This window comes from Mustela lutreola, chromosome 12 (genome assembly GCF_030435805.1).
Source record: "Mustela lutreola isolate mMusLut2 chromosome 12, mMusLut2.pri, whole genome shotgun sequence".
In the NCBI taxonomy this organism is placed as follows: domain Eukaryota; kingdom Metazoa; phylum Chordata; class Mammalia; order Carnivora; family Mustelidae; genus Mustela; species Mustela lutreola.
Genome location: NC_081301.1, coordinates 86197444 through 86218432, shown reverse-complemented (window position 1 = coordinate 86218432; position 20989 = coordinate 86197444). Strand labels below are relative to the sequence as shown.

General features: G+C 37.3%; 1 non-coding gene across 1 annotated transcript; it reads right to left on the bottom strand.

The window, feature by feature from the left end:
• Positions 1-325: 325 nt before the first annotated feature.
• On the bottom strand, positions 326-428 carry LOC131813380 (U6 spliceosomal RNA). Its single transcript, XR_009346785.1, has one exon. It is a non-coding gene; the product is annotated as a U6 spliceosomal RNA (small nuclear RNA).
• Between the last annotated feature and the right edge of the window lie 20561 nt (positions 429-20989).

Here is a 20989-nt window from a genome sequence, read left to right as displayed (position 1 = left end):
ATAATAAACAAAAAAGAGAATATGATTAGACCCATACACTAGATTCTGGGTGTATTTTGGTCTGTTTGAAGAAACTCCATCCCAAACTATAAAGAAAGAAAAACATATATATATATATACACACACACATACACACACACACACATGCACACACGTATGTACATGTGCACATACACACACACAAGATTAAATCCAATGAAAGGATAGACTGTAACTGTAAAAATGAAAATCAAAAGAAGATTTTTAAAAAAGAGTTGGTAAAATTAGAAATGGGTTGAAAAGGAAAGAGAAAAAAATGAAAACTCAAAGACTAAAGAATCGTGGGGGAAAAATGCAATGCTTCATGAACCTACATGTCATTCTTGCACAGGGCCATGTTAATCACTGCATCATTCTAATTGTAGTATATGTGCTGCTGAAGGAAGCACAGTTCTTATTACAGTTCTTTTTACTTTTTAAAAAAGTTATATGTAGGTTTTCTATCAAGGTTCTATTTGTTACTTGTTTTGGGTACTTACCACATTACAAAAAGCAATTAACTTACTAACTAAAAAAATGTGAGCCATGCCTAGATGAATAATGAGTGCATGATGAACAAGGATTATTATGAATCCAATCATGTGTTCTTGAGATGTTCTTTCTTCTTCATCATCATCATCATCAAAAAGGCTCCCAGGGTTCTGATTTGACTCAAAGATATAGCCTAGTCTAGGCAGAAGGGAGTAGATAGGTAGCACTTCTGTTTATTCCTTTATTATTTTCATAAGTATGGTTTTTGATAGGAGATGGATATTAGATGATTCAGTTTTATATTTGTTAGTGGGATCTTGGAGCTCAGGCAACATAATGTAGCACTGATTGCAGTGGCTTGTAGTCAGTTCTCTGGGTTTGCATCACAGCTCTGCCACTTACCAACTGTATGATCTTGGGCAAGTTACTTAATTAAACTCTCTTCTCGGAGTTTGCTCATCTGTGGGAGTGATAATCTCTTTCTCAAAAGATAATACTTATCTCAAAAGATTGCCTCAAAAATAAATAATATACTGAAAGACGTCTGGCACATAGTAATTACTCAGTAAATATTAATTGTTGTTATTGCTAATATTAATAGTATTCTATACTGCTGATCAAAAGCAACCTACTTTTTGGAAACAAAATAAACAAATGATAAGACTTATCCTATTACTGAAATGCATCAGAGAAAATGATACCAATTTTCTAAAGCAGTCATTAAAATAAAAAAACCCCTCTATAATATTCTCATAGGTCATGTCATTATTAAAATGGTGGCCTTTTGATATGTTTCTAAGTGTGGCATTGACATAATTCAAAATATTACCGACACAAACAGAGCACAGTGCTCTGCTAAATAGAATTAGTTAATATTAACTACTTAAATATTGGAGAATTATTTAGCACTATTGAAATAATAAGTACCTGTGTCATCATAATTAGTGTTAATCTCTTCTTCTTGATAGATAACTATCAAGTTCATAATTCTTCTAAGGTCTGTCATGATTCATGATAATAAAACCATGACCTTATTATAAAGAAGGGTAATTATTTTCCTCTTCACTCTTGCAAGTGGGCAATGATCCAATTCCTTGAAAAAGAATATAAAAATATCTAGCTAGAAAGTAAAAAGAAAGTCCAAGACTCATTTTTCTCTTATACATTTAAATTGCTGTCTTGACTGATTCTGGCAATGATATGATAGATGTAGATTTTGTAAGCATATTAATAACTGGAGGCTTATCTTAAACTCACAGAACTTAAAAGACATATATCCATAGAACCAAAGGCAGATGTAAAGTTAATCAAAGGTCTGAAAAGTCCTGCTATTTTTAGCAGAGTTTTTTTCATTGAGATTAAAAAGAGTTCAATAGTAATCAATACTTCAAGAGCTAATTCTAAAAGTTCCTTGCTTCTCACATAAAGAATTATAAGAGCATAGAACTTCAGGTGCTCAAGTAGAAAGATATCAAAGTTTGAAGGCACATTAAATTAACAACTGGGCCTTTATTTTTTTAAAGAATGGCAGATTATACTTTCTTAGGTGTGGAAAACTGCATATTGAATACCTTCAGATGGAATTATAACTGAGGAATTTATGGAAGTAAAAGACTTGATGTAGAACAAGATCTTCTCTTAAGAACAAATTTTAAATAAATCTACTTTAATTGAGCTTGCATTGGCTAACCATTTTAGTTCTCTCCATAGTTAGGACCCATAACTACTTGAAATTATACTTACATTATGCAGTTGTCTTAGGACCTTGAAGCTGGGAGAAAATAACTTTCCATATGTTATGAGAGCAACATGGTTCCTCAAAAATCCTAAATAGAACTCTGCCAAGTAAGAGACTCATCTTGAAATCTACCATCTACCATTATTTTTAATTCTAAAAGCCTTTAAGTATACTTTAAGTTTGCTTAAAACAACCTTTTGTTGCAAGGTTTGTGGGAAATGGTATCTGTCTGTCTGTTAATCAATGGACTGATCTTATCTATTATGTAGAGGCCACCCGCTAAGCCTAGCACAGAAACAGTCCAGTTTTATTTGAGTTACACTGGTAGGATATGAACATCAGTTAGGTTGTGTCAGAACCTTAGATTGATTTGTCATTTAAAATGAAATGTTGTTGAATCTTTCATTTATAAAACAAAACAACTGTATACGTATCGGTGGCTCTTAACCAGACACGGTTTGCTCCCCATTCTTCCAAGGAATACTGGGCTATGTTTGGAGACATTTTTTGGAGACCACTGAAGGGCATTTTGATGTCCTCTACTGGGTATAGTTCAGAGAGACTGATAATATCCTAACAATACACAATAGACCCCACAACAGAAAATTTTTCAGTCCAAAATGTCAATAGTGCCAAGTTTGAGAAATGCTGACGTACATGAATCAAAATGTATTCGAAGTCAAATTAAACTGATTTTTACAGATCCACTTTTCTTTCTTTCCATTAATGTGAATAATTGTTTATCACATTCTAGATAGCATGCAGTATCTAATAGATTATTGACTAAGGATTTCCTTAGGTTTAAGCTACAGACTAAAATAAACCAATTATTTTTGCCTCTATTAACTACTTAATTTACTGAAACACTGAAGGATAAATATTTCCCTAACTTAAGAAAATAGCATAATGTGGAAATTCTTTAACTTATTCAATTATAAAAAGTTTTCATTATAATTTGTAAATCATTTTTTATATATTTATTTTTTGGTTGGTTTGTTTCCTTATGTTGCTTTCATGGTTTGAAATTAGAAAGGCAACTCTAATATGCAAGATTTTATCTAGAATGTTATATCACTGGAACACACAGAATAACTTCCGCAGATCATCATGGAATATCTGGCTGGTAGGACAGAACTCTACATATAAATTCACAATCAAGAAACCGGTATTAGAATGTATTGCACGCCAGTCTTGGGTTTTTAAAATATGCTTTCTCAAAGTACTATAGGAGATATTATTGAGAAAAAAGTCTTCTATTCTCTACACTGGTGTTTTCAAAAGCTGTACCATGTTTTGTTTTGTTTTTTTTCTTTAAAAATCTATCAAATACATCAAACATGTGTGCACTTAGTACTGTTTAGATATCAATCACAAGGCTAAACAATAAGACATTATGGAGGTAGATGTAAAAGAAGTAAAATACTCTCTTGCCGTTTACATACTGGTAGCAACCAAAGAATTAAAGTATATGGGACAATTCTGAGTAGCACAGGATAGCATTTCACTGTGGTTTTTGTGTTTTTATTTAAATTCCAGTTAGTGAGCATACAGTGTAATGTTAGTACTTTGTTTTTAAAATAAGACAACAACCTTCTCATTTTCTTTGCTCTCCTCTAGACGTAGATAGACAGACAGGCAGACTGACAGAGATAACTGGTAGATAATCATTTTAGTAAGTGCATCAGTTTGTCAAAATGAAAATATTTATCCTGTCGATAATTTTGAAGGGGTATTATTATATTGTGTCTAGCAAGTAATCACTCTCAGTTTATATATCACTCCTGGAGCTGAGATGTTCAGCTGCATAATTCAAAGTGTTACATCCAGTACTGTGTTAAGTATTAAAAATACAATTTAAGCCAGATAAATTAGTCCTTCTGATGAAAGAAATTAAAACTGCAGGTGTTTGACATAAATGTATAACACAATTTTTTTCATTTGATTGGTCTTAACGATTATTATGATTATTCTTATGTAATTGTATTCTATTACCAATTTATTAATATCTACCACTTACGAAGGGGTTGCTTTGTGTTACACACTGTTGTGCCTGCTGAAAAACAAAATTCAACTGAATAAATTTTGAAGATCTTACTGACTTGATTTGGTGATTCATGAATTGGGCAGTATCCAATCTAGCAGACAGAAAAAAACTCTGAGAAGCTGTACAAAATGAAAGACTTTTATAGGCAAAAGGGAGCATGAGTAAGGAAGTTGCTTTAAACAGGAAAGTGGATTGATTACTGCCAGAGGATGGCAGAGATTTACCAGCAGATTACCTAACTAGTGTTGGTAAGGTAGTTCCTGACCGGCTCGTTTAAGATTCCACTTCTAGGGAGCCCAAGCTGTAATTAACTTCAGTCTCAGGTTGGTGATTGGACCTGTTGTTGTCTTACCTTTAACAGACCTCTTTAAATATAATCAAGGAAGATAAATATTGTGATATAAAACCATGTCTGGCTTATAAGCCTGAGGGTCTCTGTAAAAATGAGGGCTCTTTTGTTCTCCTGAGAATCCATCTTTGACAAGAATGACTTGACAGACTATGCTGACTTTGGTGTAATTGCCACTTTTTCCTGCAAAAAGGCAAAGAAGAATTTGAAATTCTGGTGGGTGATGAGGAATGATGTGGGAAGAAAGAAAAAAAAGTCTGAGCAATTTGGCAGGAAGCGAGACAGTGAGTTTTGGAAATGGCCCAGAAAAGTTTTAATTACAAAATATCTAGTATGCAATTTACAGAGCTTTTGCATTTTCGTGAGATTTATCTGATCTATCATCGATCACCATCATGTTCCGCTCACCAAAATGTGAGCGGAACAACCAAAATTTATCTGATCTATCATCGATCACCACCATGTTCCGCTCACCAAAATGCATTACATACTCACAAATTCCTTGTGGGAGTAATTTACGTAAATAGAAATAAGGGAAAAGACTGGACTCTACAGGTTGGAGGAGCAGCAAGCCCAGGGTAACGTGAGACAGTCCCCGACATGAACTACACAAGTGGAAGCAGGAACTTAGATTCAAAGCTGACCAGGAGACGGTAGTAACTAGTCTGACAATTTAGAGGAATCATAGAGAAGCTATTGGACCCTCAATTTATAAGATAAAAATTTGTGCTATATACTGACCACAGAAAAGAAATGGATCACACACACACATATATAATCCCATTTAATGTCATGTTTGGAATCAAACTGTTTTATTTGATACCAAGTAATGTGAAATAGGAAATCTGAGAGATTCACCCTAAAGACCCAGCTCCAGGGAGACTTCCTGAAAGAATCATTTTCAAAGCTCCTGTTTCCCTCTCTCTCACCTAGAAGAGTATCAAATCCTTTCTCTTGTGAATTCCATGGTTATAAGTGAGTTTAATATAAGTCATTTACACATCTACCCTCTCCTGCGGGTATACCTTCAGCTTTTCTCCCATTGCTAGGAACATGAATACTGTTAATCAATTTTAAATGAGTTAATTCACTAGTACCACTGAGGAAGGAGATTGGTAATCTGTTGTTGCTATGATCTTAAAATTCCCAATGCAGTTTCTTACCTGTATCAGGTACCCAATAAAGACTTACTATATGGATATGGTAGATATATAAGATTCTGTTCAAATTTCCTCCTACATTTTTATTCTGGGAAAGGTTATAGGCAAAGTAGCTAGCTATCTTTTCTGGGGGATTCAAAAGATACTAAATGTTGATCTGCCATGAAACTCTTTTCTCAAAGGTCCAGCCAAACAGTAGGGTAGAAAAATGTGGTGTAGCAGATTTATTAGTTGCCTGACCTTTGGCAAAGCACTTAAATATTGCAGGTAAATGGCAATTGTGGGTATTTTGGAGGACAGCTGTGGATTTAAATCTGATAAAACACCTAACAGAGTTATAAGCACATGGAAAGGACAGCAACAAAACTTAATCCCCTGTTCATTCCCCACATATATACAACTCTTTGAATAAATGTCAGGACATTTCAGAAGTTCCCCTACGTGATTTTAACGTATTTCTAACATAGTCCGTATACTCAATGACAAAGTTTGAAAACAAGTCATAGTAGCCAGCTGTCACCTGAGTATATAGCTGTAAAGGAATTGGGTATGAGTACCAAGTATCTACAGGAAAGTTGTAAAGAGTCTAAAAGAAAACTTGACTCACTGTTTTGGGCCAGTAGTAGGTGATTCTTGGTTTCTAGGAGTCAGCATGCAGACACTGGAGCCAAGAAAAGAGGGAACATGGGTAAGACACACACAAAAAATCAGGTGAAGGGAGAGATGGGGTGAGGAGTTTTCAGAGAGAAATTTAACATAGCACTATTAACCAGAATATCAAAGCACACCATTCCCCCCTCCCCCGCCCCCCAGCTTTATAAACCCATTCTTCCTCTCCTGAGTCCTCCTCAGGCTCAAAGCAGTAGTTAAGGAGGTTTAGCGTCTGGCATTTACGGGCATTACATCCCAAGGAGGATGAATGGAAGAACTGCCTTCCTGCTTCTTCTGCACGTATAACTGGAACTAAAGTTGAAGGTAATGGGAAAGTATGATTCTAGAGGAAGAAGCAAAAACCAAAATCCAAAAACCATGCATGCCACCATTATGCCATCCCTGTCCTGTCTCCACTTTAAATAATTTCCCGCCATAAGGTGGAGCTATATCCTATGGAGAGAACAGCATTGGCTCTAAGATCTGGCAAAAGTCCACTTAGATCATTTTTCATTTGGCTTGTGATTTGTGATTGTTAAGAAGTTAGAATGCATGGCAGCCACCCCCGAAATCCACCACCAACTGATGTAGAGAGAGTTGTTATTTCGGTGCAGCATAGATTTTAATGTGGCGAAAAGGTGTGTGAAGGCAAGTAGGACCTCGGTTTTTTTTTTTTTTTAGCTTATGCTGTAAACATGGCTTCAGGGGAACTCTTTGAAGTGCTGAGATCTGAGGTGGTGGGTTTTGAAGCCCCCCCCTCCCTGAGTAAGTACAGAGAAACCACAGGTATCTGATAGTGTTTGCTCTTGAGTAAATCATCAAACAGTGTGTTGACAAAAAAAAAAAAAAAAAAGTTGTGTTTTTTTTAAAAAGTGCTTTATTTAAAAGAATATATAGTGTTGAATAGGATTTGCTAGAATTTAAGAGGCTGCGTTATATTAGCTGCAAGAGAGGTTCTGCTTCTCGGTTTGTGCCTGTGAGAGGGATGGCCATGAAAACCCCCAACTGTGTTATCCGTAAAACCCAGCATCTCCACCCAAAGGAAAGAACGATCCCCTGAAGAGAGAGAGCACTGCAGGGTTTCCTGATAACACATCAAGGGTAATCTAGATAAAGGAGAATGGCTCAACAGGAGTGTGTGTTGCATGACTCCCTGGGCAGTGCTCTCCATCTGGAAATCAATTAAAGGGCAAGGTACACCAGCTCATAGTCGGTTTGGGATTTCCTCAGTAGAGATTTGCATAGAAACCTTGCAAACAACTAAAACCTATTGTAAAAATCCAAAGATGGGGTAGGTCTTGGTGGAGAAAAACCTCTATCCAAAAGAAAGTGACAAATGATTGGGAAATTGTTGATCACCAAAAAAAAAACCCCTCATCCAGTGTGGACCTCGTTTTTTCCATATTAAGAATGTAACTCATTTGAGCGTGTGCAACATAAAGATCATATGTAATACATTGCTTATTATCTGCCTAGGGAAGGGAAGCAAAATTTGCTTCTCTGGCAAAAGGATTACCTTGAGCGGGTTATTTTTAAGAAACTGCAGACATAAGAAAAGCTCTGAAAACTGAGTAGAAGCTATTCTTTTGTAAGGAGACACATATTTCTAAGGAAAATCTCCATTTGTAAGGGTGTCTTCCTCTCTTTACCAGCTAGAGAAGACTGACTAAATCTTTAGAAATTCTTAGGGTGGAGAAGGTGAAGACCTAAACCGGCATTAACAAACTTACTCCTGTTCACCCTGTTCCCTACCCCACCCCCGCTGGCCCCCCCTGTGCCTTCCACAACTGACTCCACCCCTCATCCTACCTTCTTTTGTCCTCAGCTGCAGAAGACATCTGAGGTGGTGGCATGGACCATGTTGGGGAGTTATTTCTTCTTCTGGGATCCCACCCATGTATATAGGAGGTGTACATGTTATTAAACTTGTTTTTCTCCTGTTAGTTTGTCTTTTATAGGGTTTCTCAGCCAAGAACCCAGAAGATAAAAGGCGAAAAAAAATCCTTTTCCCACCCTATGCTAGAGTCCTGTAAGATGTGTTGGTATTTCTTCATCTTTCCAAATAATAAAATCAACACTCTTGAGGAGATAGCAGGCTTCCCTGGGAACCAGTTGGGACAAATAATGTCACTACTTCCACTTAAATGTTCATGCCAAATAGGGCACTAGATACTTTATATGCACTATCTAATCTTCATTGTAATCGTGTGAAGATTAAACTCATGATTTTCATTTTAGTTTTAAATACCTGCCCATAGCCACCCAACTACTTAGTGGTGGAACCAGGAATCCAAACTCAGCAAGTGTGATGTCCAAGTTCTCAAACTCCTGCGTGTTCCCTCGAAGACAATTTGTTCATTGGCTAGTTGTTCAACAAATATTACTGATACTCCTGTGTTTTTGTCTACAGGTTAGCTAACCTCTTTCTTCTAAAAGCTCCCTCTTGGGGCAGGATCTTTATGTACCTGATTCATCTTTGGTTCTTCACAGAGCTTTGTACATTAGTAGTTTCTCAAAAATATATTTTTTTAATATATAAACCATAGTCCAGCCTGGAAACCTGAACATACGATGACTCATCCTTTTGATTTATACAATATCCCTCCTCTCCCACATCTATTCTTTCTTTTGTATTTCCATTTTGCCCTGACAAATGCATGTTTGGTCTTCTTAAAATGCACTTTTGTTGTTGAAATAGGGCTCTCACCCTCTCCCACAGGCCTTTAGTCTTATAACTTTGAAGGTCTTTCTGCTTTCTCTCCTACAAAACACACCTGTCATGGCTTTGCCTCCTTCACTCCCCTGAGTCTCAGAGCTACAGACTCACTCTGTAGGGGTTGTCCATCCGTCTAGAGCACCTGGGGTTTAAGGTGTAAGCAATTTGACTGTAATTGCTTCTTCCCAGCAGTTACTTTTTGAAGTGGCGAAGGGGGACTTTTGGTTGGTTCTCTTTTTCCATCTACATAAATAGGTATTGGAGTCAAATCCAAGGAGCATGGCGTATTTATCTAGAAATAAATGTTACCCCCCATGATGAGAGTTTTTAGCTACACTTTTATTTGTCTGACTCTATTCTTGGCTTGTTTCACTAGAAACTTAGTTCACTCTTTCCATTTGCATGTGATCTGTTGATTTCTCTGGATGAAATAAAGCAGATTTTTACACTATACTGTTGAAATAAACCACATGTTTTTGTTTTCATTATTTTTTTCTGTTAGATCTCTGTGTTGAATTGATCCAACACATCAATGCTCTGTTGGACTCTACTACTATTTCTTAAGCCTTTGGTAGAAAGCATTTCAGATATCCTCCTTTATTATATATTTTCAGTTCCCTCAGGTTTCCTTCTCAATTTTTGGTAGAGAAGAACAGGCATGATAGTTTTCAAGACACAGAATGGATGGACCTGTTTGTTCAAACTGTGTTTTCCTTCTTCTTTATGCAAAGAATTGTAGTATGGCCTCAGCTCTCAAGGAAATCTTACATGAGTGACACAGTATCTTCACAAAAATTTCAATGCAGAATTTCCAAGGTTCAAAGAAGTGTATGGAGATAAAAATCAAGTACAATTCATACAGAAAGTCAGATGGTGGGGGTGGGCCAGAATGTGTTCCTCTTCTGTCATTATTTGCTTAAAACACCCTTGAATTCTAGTAGGTCCACATAGGTGTCCTGGAGTAAAGTTTGGGGCATGCTCTATTGCATGGGACAGGTCATATATTAGCATGTTCTATGAGAATATAATTGCCTCTGGAGAGAAATTAAGTCAATACATATAAAAATCAGTGTAATTCTATAACTGCACGATGATCCCAATTGATAGAATACAAGGTAAAATGTTGAAAAAAATTAGGAAATGTCATATCACGTAAGCTGCTGAAGAAAACTTTGTCAGTCCCAAAGAGTGGAACTGTATTCATTATGTATAATTTATAATAGATTGTATCAGGTTTTTAGTTCAATATCTCTCCTTGTGCTATTCATATTTGCTGCCAAGCAGTGCATAGACAAAATAGAGATGCATTGATCTGAATGTTTTTCCCTTGAAAATCTGATTCACTCTATTAGCACACTTCCCTAGCATGCTATCCTTACACTACTCTTACCAATTGAGCAGCTGTCCAATTTATCACTTAAATCAGTATACCTTTAGAAATGAAACTGGGGACTATTAATAGTTACACGAAGGCAACAGGCATAAACTGAGACTGTTTTTGGAAAGCTGGGACATAGAATCAGCATTCTTAGAGTATAGCTGTGCAGTCAAGTCACACATAATGTCAGTGTGTCATTTTTCAAGGTCTTGGAGACACCAGACCTAATGTCCTATTACTGTGATGACCACGATAAAACTTTCAGGAACCAGACATGCCATAACAAATCCAGCCCATATTTTTGTTATGATGAATTTTTTTGGTGGGGGGAGAGGGGAGGTCCCTTAAAATCCAGAGAATCTGAGAGAATCTCTGATTGGAGAGAATCTGGATATACCCAGGAAGAGAGAACGAAGAGTTGCTTGGAAGGGTATTAGTTCATCGGATTCCAAGAGGACACATTTCCAGCCTCCTCTGAGAAATCAACAGGAGAGGGAAAAAGAACATTGTTCTTTAGATGATTTTGCTATTCTCTGAACAGCTCTTCCTTGGTCTCCGCTATTCTGTAACTATGCCCTGGGTGATCCCTGGGTATTCCACTTAATTGCATGCCACTTCATCCTTGTTCAGTAATTATACTTGTGCATAGTTATGAGTAAAGTGATTTTCCTATATATGCATTAAAGTTAAATTTTGCTCCTGGGGTTTAGTGCATGTGGCTTCCAGTGGTCTCAATAAGGAGCATGTGTGCTTCTTCCTGCCATGTGTGAGAGAAGAATATGGTCAATTACGACAGTGAAATTTACTAAATGTGATGATAAACACTTTTAAAAGCAGCTCAACAAATGATTATGGATTTCACACTTTTACTAATTGCTTCAATTTCTGACTGAAATAAAAAATCTTCTACTTGTTTTAGTATTGTGGGTTGGATATCTCTAGAAAATATTACAAATATCCTGGAAGTATCTCTCATGTGCATCTCACCCTTGTATTCCAACCTTTTTATTCCTATAAATTGACTGTTTCTAATTTTCCCCACAGAAAAATTATATGCAGGGGTAAGTATGTTCCCATATATATAGATATAGATATAGATACTGATGTAGATATAGCTAACCTAAATGTCTTTCTGATCAATGTTCTCCGTTATTTCACAGAAATGTTCAGATTTTTTAATTCTTTAGGACTAAATGTAGATTGTTTTCATTTCTACTTTCTCACACTTCACCTCATTAACACTCAACTCAAGCACTGCTCTCTCAGGGACGTTTTCCCTGATGTCTCTCCCTGTCCCCAGATTAGCTTGGTTATTTTCTCTTAGACTCTCTCAGGCTGCACCCTACTTTTCCACTATAAGATTAACCACATTGTATTTTGGATTTATGTTTAGTTGGTGTAGGTCAACTACACTCAGTAGAATGTGATGTCACAGAGCTTGTCAACTTTGCTTGATGTTTTATTCACAGTGCCTTATAAAAAGCACACTATATAATAAATGTTCGAAATTCATATGAAAGAGAGGATGAGAGGAAGAAAAAAAAAGAAATAAAGACTTTTCCTCAAGATTCCTTCCAAGAGTCTGAATGTTAATAATTCTGTTGATCAGTGATGACTTCTTTGCTGCTATATATGGATATTTAGCTTGAGACTGACTTGTCAATAATTGAATATTATTAGCTCTGAATTTGAAGGGAGTCTTTTATTACCTGTTGGTTTTTCCATATGGAAACAAAACTTTTCATTTTCCTGTGTTCTTAGCTTTCTTCCTTAATATTGCTTTTCTTTCATTCCTCCCCACAGGCTCCTTCCCAAACCTTCAGTATCTTTGTTCATGGGGTTATCTGTTACATAGGTTGATGGGAGGCAATGCGAAGACTGAGGGCTTCATGTAGTATCAAGCCTGCTGGTATAATAATACTGTCACAGAACAAAGGATACTTTACTATTTCAATTAGTTTATATACATGTGTGCTCCCATTAGCTAATGAGCTACTCAAAGAAAGGTGCTGTGCTGTTTGTTCTGGATATCTTTCTTTACTTTCTTTGGGCCCAATTTCTATCTTTTCCATTCTGTTCTGGGCTCCAGGAGGTTTCTGTCTGAATTGGCCTAGTGGAAAGGACCAGCAGGAGCTCACAGGGCGAGGGCACAGTGGGTTTGGGATTGATTCCCTCACTCCGGAAAGATGGCCCATTCCATCCAGGGATCTCTAGATTCTGATCTTTAGGGCTATGGCTGGAAAGAGCACCCCACAGTTACTAGCTATGGGGCACTAAATCATTCTTTGTTCTTTAATCAGTTCCTTTTCTTTGGCCCTGTTGTAAAGTACTATTTCCTGAATTCATATTTGTTTCCTCAGTGCCCAGCACAAGTCCTACACTTTTGCTGAAAGAGCAAATTAATTTTTATCCAAAATTCTATCTTACAAACCATGATTTTTGCTTTACTTCCACTGTTTCAGAGACAGCGGGAATCAAAAGCAGACACTGGAGCGGTAGTTACTATTGAGATCCTGAGAACAGTGACAGAATCTTAAAGTCCTTACTTGAGGCAATGGTTCCTTTCAATGTAGGTAAGTGTTAGTTCCTAGACCATATCCTAGTTGTGTGGCCCAAGAGAGAGAAGACACACTCTTTCTGAATTATTTTTTTTAAAGATTTTATTTCTTTATTTGATAGAGAGAGAGAGAGAGATCACAAGTAGGCAGAGAGGCAGGCAGAGAGAGAGGAGGAAGCAGGCCCCCTGCTGAGCAGAGAGCCCAGTGTGGGGCTCAGTCCCAGGACCTGAGATCATGACCTGAGCTGAAGGCAGAGAGAGGCTTAGCCCACTGAGCCACCCAGGTGCCCCTCTTTCTGAATTATTCTTTAAATATTCTTTGAAAGGTGGAACTTACTATATTGCTTAAATCTGATCCATTGCTAGTAATGTAACTAACAGCTGACAACATTTCCATCTGGAATTTCATTAAGGGGTATCTTGGAAAGAATGTGCAAATAAATAAAAAATAATGAATAAAAGGGTAGGTTTGAACACCAGTTCTCTTGTTTGTGGCGTGTAGTATGTTAGGTGTAGTGTTATGTTTTGGTCCTAATGAGTATACTTTTCAACTTTTTCCATCTATAAGCCAAGTAGAGCTCCTAAAGAATGACTTCATGTCCACAGGAAACAGAACCTTGGCAGAATGAGTTTGAAATGTCCCTTTCTAGTTTTATGTTTCTTCATATGCTTCTCCTCTGAATACAGTTCTTATCCTATTCTGTTTACTAATTTCAAACATTACTTGGATGCTGAGTTTCTCCAGTTACACATGCATTTTTGGTGCTGCAGCCAGTAGGTATTTGCCATTATTTGAATTTCCCACAAACCATAATAGATATTTTTCCCCCTTCTGATAAACTCTGATAAACCCCTACAGTGTTTCATGTGTGTTCAATGCTAGAGAGCATCATTATATTAGAAGAGAACCTAGCATTGAATATAGATAAAGACAGCAACTGTATTTTGTTTCCCAGGTGCTCCCAGACAGGAAATGACTTTTTTGGTGATTTTACAGTCAATCTGAAAACAATGTGTAAAAAAGTGTGGAGAGAGTACATGCAGTTTCCTTTGGTTTCATTTCTAAGGAGAACAGCTATAATATTTCCTGACTCTAAGGAAGACAGTGTATTATGTTAGTTCCTTCCACAGTTTTGCTGTGCCTCAGATAAAACCCAGAACCTTCCATTTGTTTCCGGTTCTTGGTTTTCTCATTAGTAAAAAAAAAAGTGGATGACAACAAAAATACTCTTATGGCTGCTGGAGGACTGAAGAACTTAATGTAAGTAAAGCCTGTGGAATATCGCCTGGCATTTAGTAAGTTCTCCAAAGATATTAAATATTATTTATCCTGAAGTCCCATAGTATTTTCTGTAGCTTTCAAAATGCATGGATATTTCTGCTTTCTATTTAAGTTGTTTTCGTAAAGACCATATCATCGGTACAAGATTCAAAAACAGAAGGTTTCATATTCTGTTTGTATCTTCCACACAGTATGCATCTATTACCACAATAATTCTTACTTTATCAGGGGTGCAGTAAATATTTATGCATAAAAGAGATGCATTTTTAAGGAGCATTTGTGAACTTTATGTACCTGGGCAAATTGATGACTTTGAAATTCTCCATTATTTGTTTCTAAAATAAAATAAATTTTATCATTTTGCTGAATGATATAATACAAGCTGTAGAGTTTCAATTAGCCCTTGGAAAGCAGGACTATTTTCATGAAGTGTGAATGTTGCCTGAGAACGGCAATTTTGAAAATGGGAACTTAACAGAAAGTTAAGATTGTAAAAGGGAAATAAGACTGAGAAAATTAATCAAACCACAGTTCTTTAAAGGGTCATTCTGAGGTGACCTACCTTGTAGGAACTAGCACTCAAGACACCAGGGCAAAAGAACATTCACTTCTCGGGCTGTTCTCCCTGTGGTTAAATAAAAGGAAAGAAAAAGAAAAGAGTACACATTTTACAACTAAGATCGTCTGAGAATCTTTGCATAGAGTAATAAAAAGAAAACTGGACTCTATGTGGCCCTGGGGGAGCTGTTTCTCCCTTCCCCATATGTCGGAGAAAACTTAAAAAAAAAAAAAATTAAAGTGCTTTTAAACAAGATAATCTGTTGAGTTCTTTACAAACCTAATAAACTTTAATTATCATCATTATGTTTTTTCTCATTGGGGATGGACTGCTTTTAAATTATTTTCAATTATTGCATAACCATTACGCTTCATGAACAGGCAAATAGAGGCATTTGTTAGATGTTAAAAACAATTAGCTTTGATTCTGCTATTTGTGCATGACAAAGGACAGTGTTTATGAGTTAGAATTAAAAGGACTTAGCCACACATTTCCATATTACTCTGAAGACAGTGCTTTGTGGCTAAGAAGTTTTTCAAGGATTTTGGTGAGCTTGAGAGAATTTTGTTTTTTTAACTAATATAAATGAATCGAAAAGTGTGATACCTCGAGATGACTAAATGTTCAGCTACTCAGCTGGCAACATCTTAGCTGAGAATTCGTACTCTGAGCAAGCAAGGTTAAGAACTAGGAGTTAAAGCTTTCATGTGTACCAATATATGTAAATCAAACTCTCACGTAGTATGGTTTAAACTTACCCAATGATGTATGTCAATTATTTCCCAGTAAAAGTGGAAAAACAAAACAACAAAAAAACCCTTTTGTGTTTTCACTTTTTTAAGTATGTGTTTTCTTCGGATTTGCTTATTGATTTGTTGATGTTCAAAGAAATTAGCAAGTGTCTTTTGATTTGGGGTAGGAATAAAAAAAGTGATTTTAAGTTTTTTTTCAACAAGATAGACAAAGCATCATTGCTGTTTCCTGAAACTGCACTTACAAAAATGAATTTCCCAAATTCAAAGATGAGGGCATGCAAGAATAGAAAACCAAGTTTGTTTGGCCACAGATAGGCAATATCTTAATGTTTTTTTTTTTTTTTCTGTAGGATTTCCCGACCTGCTGTGCTTTATTTCTGATTCTAGAGCCATCATTAAGAAAAAACTGCTTTCTTTTATCTGTGCCCCCATATTATATTCATTTCCTCCTAAGCTATTATGAGCAATCAGGTCCCTAAACTGAAGCTCTTTTGAAAAGTCTGTGTCTTCAGTCTCTTTGTAAATATGCTAAGTTATTCTCCCTGCCACCAATGAGCAGCGTTAATGGAGATAATATGCAAAGTGTTATCCCTCTGCTATTTGCACCTCTCCCAAAAGGGAGCATTATTTTCAAGTGAATATACTTAATATAAAGGTGGGAATGTTGAAGAATCACCCTGCAATTGCGTAGCTCATTGAGATGTGCTGCCCTAGCCCAATTCTCATTTTGATTTATTTAAGTTTGGAAATAACGGTATTAAATTAGCAAAGACAAGCAATAAACAAAGCCCTGGAGATGAATTAGCCATTGTCTCTGGTCCATTAATCTCCTCTTCAATTCTAGAGAATTGTGGCTCACCCAGACCCGAAGATCAAATAAAATGCCTAATTGGGAAAATCCTAAACAAGTGTGTCCTGGGGAGCTTGAATTTATTTGTCACCCGCTCAAACAACTGTGTTGTTTATATAAGTCTTTAAAACCCTGATACTTTTCCGCTACTATATCTTAATCCCTGGTTCTTTATGCTCAGGAGGGCAATTTAGAGTTGTTTTCAATTAACTAGAATGGAGAGGGGGCGCTTACTCCAAAAACAGATAGCTATATAGTGAGTATTTTGCTAAACATGCTGAGTGGTTTAGATCTCAGTGTCAGGTTTGGGACATGCTTTGGAATCTCCTTGAAGATAATGATATCTGCGCTTTGGCTCTTTTAATATCAGTAATAAGTTGTGGAACACAGTCACAATTAAGGACATAGGATGGCCAGGGAGGTTGAGATGTTAAGGCTAGACACAGATGTGAAGTAAGGAGCTGAGATAATTATCTGGAATGGCAACCCTATCAGGCAATACTTCCTTTCAAATACGCAGATAACCTGCAGATAATGGAGATCAAACTTTTTGTTTAACACAGTGAAACAGAACGAAAAATCAATGTACGGAATATTGTTGACACATGGGTGCGGCATTCGTTTTCACAGCTTAAAATGCACAAATACTTTTTGTTATAATGAGAAAGCTAAAGAATTAGAAACTGGAAATCAACTGATGAGCAGAGAAACAACTACACATACTGGTAATATTTACTATCTCAACAATCATTTAAATGCAGTAGTTAAGGTGCATAGTAATTTTACAGGGACTATGTCATTTAATCCCCACAGTGAACCAGGGGCAGGTACTATTATTAACTCTATTGTGTAGATGAACAAATAGCTGCTTCCAGAAATTAGGGATTTACCCAAGACGGTCAACTAGTGGGGATCAGAATTCGCTCTCAAATCTGTCTGCTTGCAAAACCTGTGGGGTTCCTACTAAACTGCAGGGCCATTATCACCAAGGTTGCAAAACTGGTAGCAGGATTTGCTGAAGGGATTGGTTAATTTGAGTAGAATGGAAGTTAAAAAGTATTACTGAACCTAGGCAGGACAGAGGTGAGTTAGGATTTGGGGAATATATGAAGGAATTCTCTAGTTAGCAATATCTATGCAACAGTCAAAACCCACTTAAGTCTTCACTATATGTTTGCTAAACTGATTAGTTATAGGGCATTTATTTACACTACATGGTATTCCTCTAGTCTGGCTCCCTATTTTCAAGCACATTAGTAATCTCTGCCTTCAGCTACAGTTATTATTATTGGAGCAACATATTTTTTTTTATATTTATTTATTTATTTGACAGAGAGAAATCACAAGTAGATGGAGAGGCAGGCAGAGAGAGAGAGAGGGAAGCAGGCTCTCTGCTGAGCAGAGAGCCCGATGCGGGACTAGATCCCAGGACTCTGAGATCATGACCTGAGCCGAAGGCAGCGGCTTAACCCACTGAGCCACCCAGGCGCCCCATGGAGCAACATATTAATGTGCTCGTGAAGGCGGGATATGAATCAAGTCAACTTTTTTTTTTTTAAGGTTTATTCATTTATTCATTTGACAGAGATCACAAGTCGGCAGAGAGGTGGGGAAGCAGGCTCCCCACTGAGCAGAGAGCCCAATTGCTGGGCTTGATCCCAGGACCCTGATATCATGACCTGAGCTGAAGGCAGAGGCTTAAACCACTGAGCCATCCAGACACCCTGAATCAAGACAACTTGTGTGACATACTGACTTTATTCCCCTATTATCGATCAGCTATACATTGACGTGTTTTAAAGAAATACTCACTGGAACAGAACAGGCAGCATTTAAGATGAAAAACAGTGTAAAGGCCAGGGGTTATGTAGTGATAAACAGTCTGATGAATTAGGCATAGAGTTTTTGAATATGGTTGCTATACAGGCATGTCCACTGCCATTTGATTGGATAATTACATGCCAAATGGATCATTTATAATAGTTGCACTGCTATTTAGAAAGTACAGCTTACTTGTGTTTCTCATCACAGAAACACAATTTATAACTAGATGCGGTGATAGATGTTAACTAGATTGATCGTGGTGATCATTTCACAATATATACAAATATCGAACCCTTATGGTATACCTGAAACCAATATAAAGTTATACATAAATTCTGTCTAAATTTAAAAAGTTAACAAGGGATTTTTAGGTATACAGTTTTATAAGATCATCAGAATAGACTCTGGGTTATAGTTCTTATTGTTCCTGCTTTACAGATGAAGATATAAAAACACACAGGGGTCAAGTGACTAGTGAAGCCATAGGTATGACATAGCTCACTAAAATAAAACTGGAGTAAGGGAATAAAAGCCTCAAGAAAAGAGGAATTATCAAAATAATCGAGTGGAACATTGAGATGTTGTATTTATTCCACTTTACCCTGTATATGAAAGTATCAGAACTTGGTGGGTTTAAAGCAGGCGAATAGGGGCGCCTGGGTGCTCAGTGGGTTAATGCCTCTGCCTTCGGCTCAGGTCATTAGCTCAGGGTCCTAGGATCGAGCCCCACATCAGGCTCTCTGCTCAGCCAGGAGCCTGCTCCTCCCCCCCCCCCCCCCCGCCGCTCTCTCTCTCTGCCTACCTCTCTGCCTCCTTATGATTTGTCTGTCAAATAAATAAATAAAATCTTAAAAAAAAAATAAAGCAGGCGAATATGTATTTTCAACTCTTATGCAGGTGAGGGATACAAAAAGGCAGCAATCTTGATAAGAGGCCGTGCTGAATCTCATGTAAAATTTTTATCTAGACTAAAAGTTTCTAGGGATAACTTATGCAACAGTTTGAAACATTCAAAGAATTGAAGACATTTTTTGAGTGGGATTCGGATCAGAACATCCAACCTTAAAGTGATAAACATTTTGCCTCCAAACTACTTACTGGTTCACACAGTACCAATTAATTATGTATCATCGAGCAACAGATGCCTAGAAACTCTGGTCAACAACTTTATTTATTTACATTTTAAAAGATTTTATTTATTTATTTGACAGAGAGAGATCACAAATAAGCAGAGAGTGGGGGGAAGCAGGCTCACTGCTGAGCAGAGAGCCCGATGTGGGGCTCGATCCCAGGACCCTGAGACCAGGGTCTGAGCCAAAGGCAGACGCCCAACCCACCAAGCCACCCAGGTACCCCATGTGGTCAACAACTTTAAATTTAAGGTTGATCTCCCTTCTTTTCTCTTCCTATTTGTGTCTCTCTCACTTCAAAGAGCATAATGTCCCCATGTGTTAATTAACGGAAGAGTTGTGTTTGTCTGCCATCGGAAGGCCAGTAAACTTAGTCTTCTAATGCTGAGACCTTGCCAGAACAACGTAAGCAGGGAGTTCAGGCAGAGGACAGATCATTTAACCTTGGGCATAAGAATTAGTTACAGCAAGGGGGACTTGGGTGGCTCAGTTGGTTAAGTGTCTGACTTTTTTTTTTTTTAAGATTTTTATTTATTTATTTGACAGACAGAGATCACAAGTAGGCAGAGAGGCAGGCAGAGAGAGAGGAAGGGAAGCAGGCTCCCCACTGAGCAGAGAGCCCGATGTGGGACTTGATCCCAGGACCCTGGGATCATGACCTGAGCCAAAGGTAGAGGCTTTAACCCATTGAGCCACCCAGGTGCCCCAAGTGTCCGACTCTTGATTTCGGCTTGGGTCATGATCTCAGGGGTCCTGGGGCTCTATACTAAATAGGGATTCTGCTTGAGAATTCTCTCCCTCTGCACACCCCTACCCCACACTCTCTCTTTCTAATATAAATAAATCTTAAAAAAGTGAATTACAGCTGGACTTTGCTCCTGTTTTGGTTTGGTTGTTTAAGCAGTGTGTAGCTGCAATCTGCCTTTTTAGAAGAATTTTGTAAGAGAAGGAATATTAATCTCATTGGCTCTTAACTCATTTTGATAAAATTTTAACAAAACTAACACAAGTTTCTCAATTACATCCTATATATCAGACACTGGCAGAAGCTGGGGATGGAAATGAACGTAAAAATGGACATAGTGTCTGTTATTAGGAAATTTATAGTCAAATATAGAAGATGGGCATTAGTCAAATAAGGCAAAATAAATAAATGTGAAAAATACTACTTTACTAAGAGCTACAAAAGATACTGCATTCTGTAGTATGAGAATATAGGGTAGAGGAAACTACAGCAGTTCTTTGGGAAAGTTATAATTTCTTGAGGGTTGCCTAGAAGGAGAAAATACAAGTAGAGAGCATCTGAACAAGGATACAGCATATTCAAATGTCCCCTTTCGGGAAAAAGCAAGGCACACCCAGGAACTGAAGAGCACAAAGTGACAGAAAGGATGACGGATGGACAAGGAGGCTGGAAGGGTGGCTACGTGTCCAGCCCGTGGGAATGTGGTTTATACATCTCAAATGGCCACTCACATATACAGTC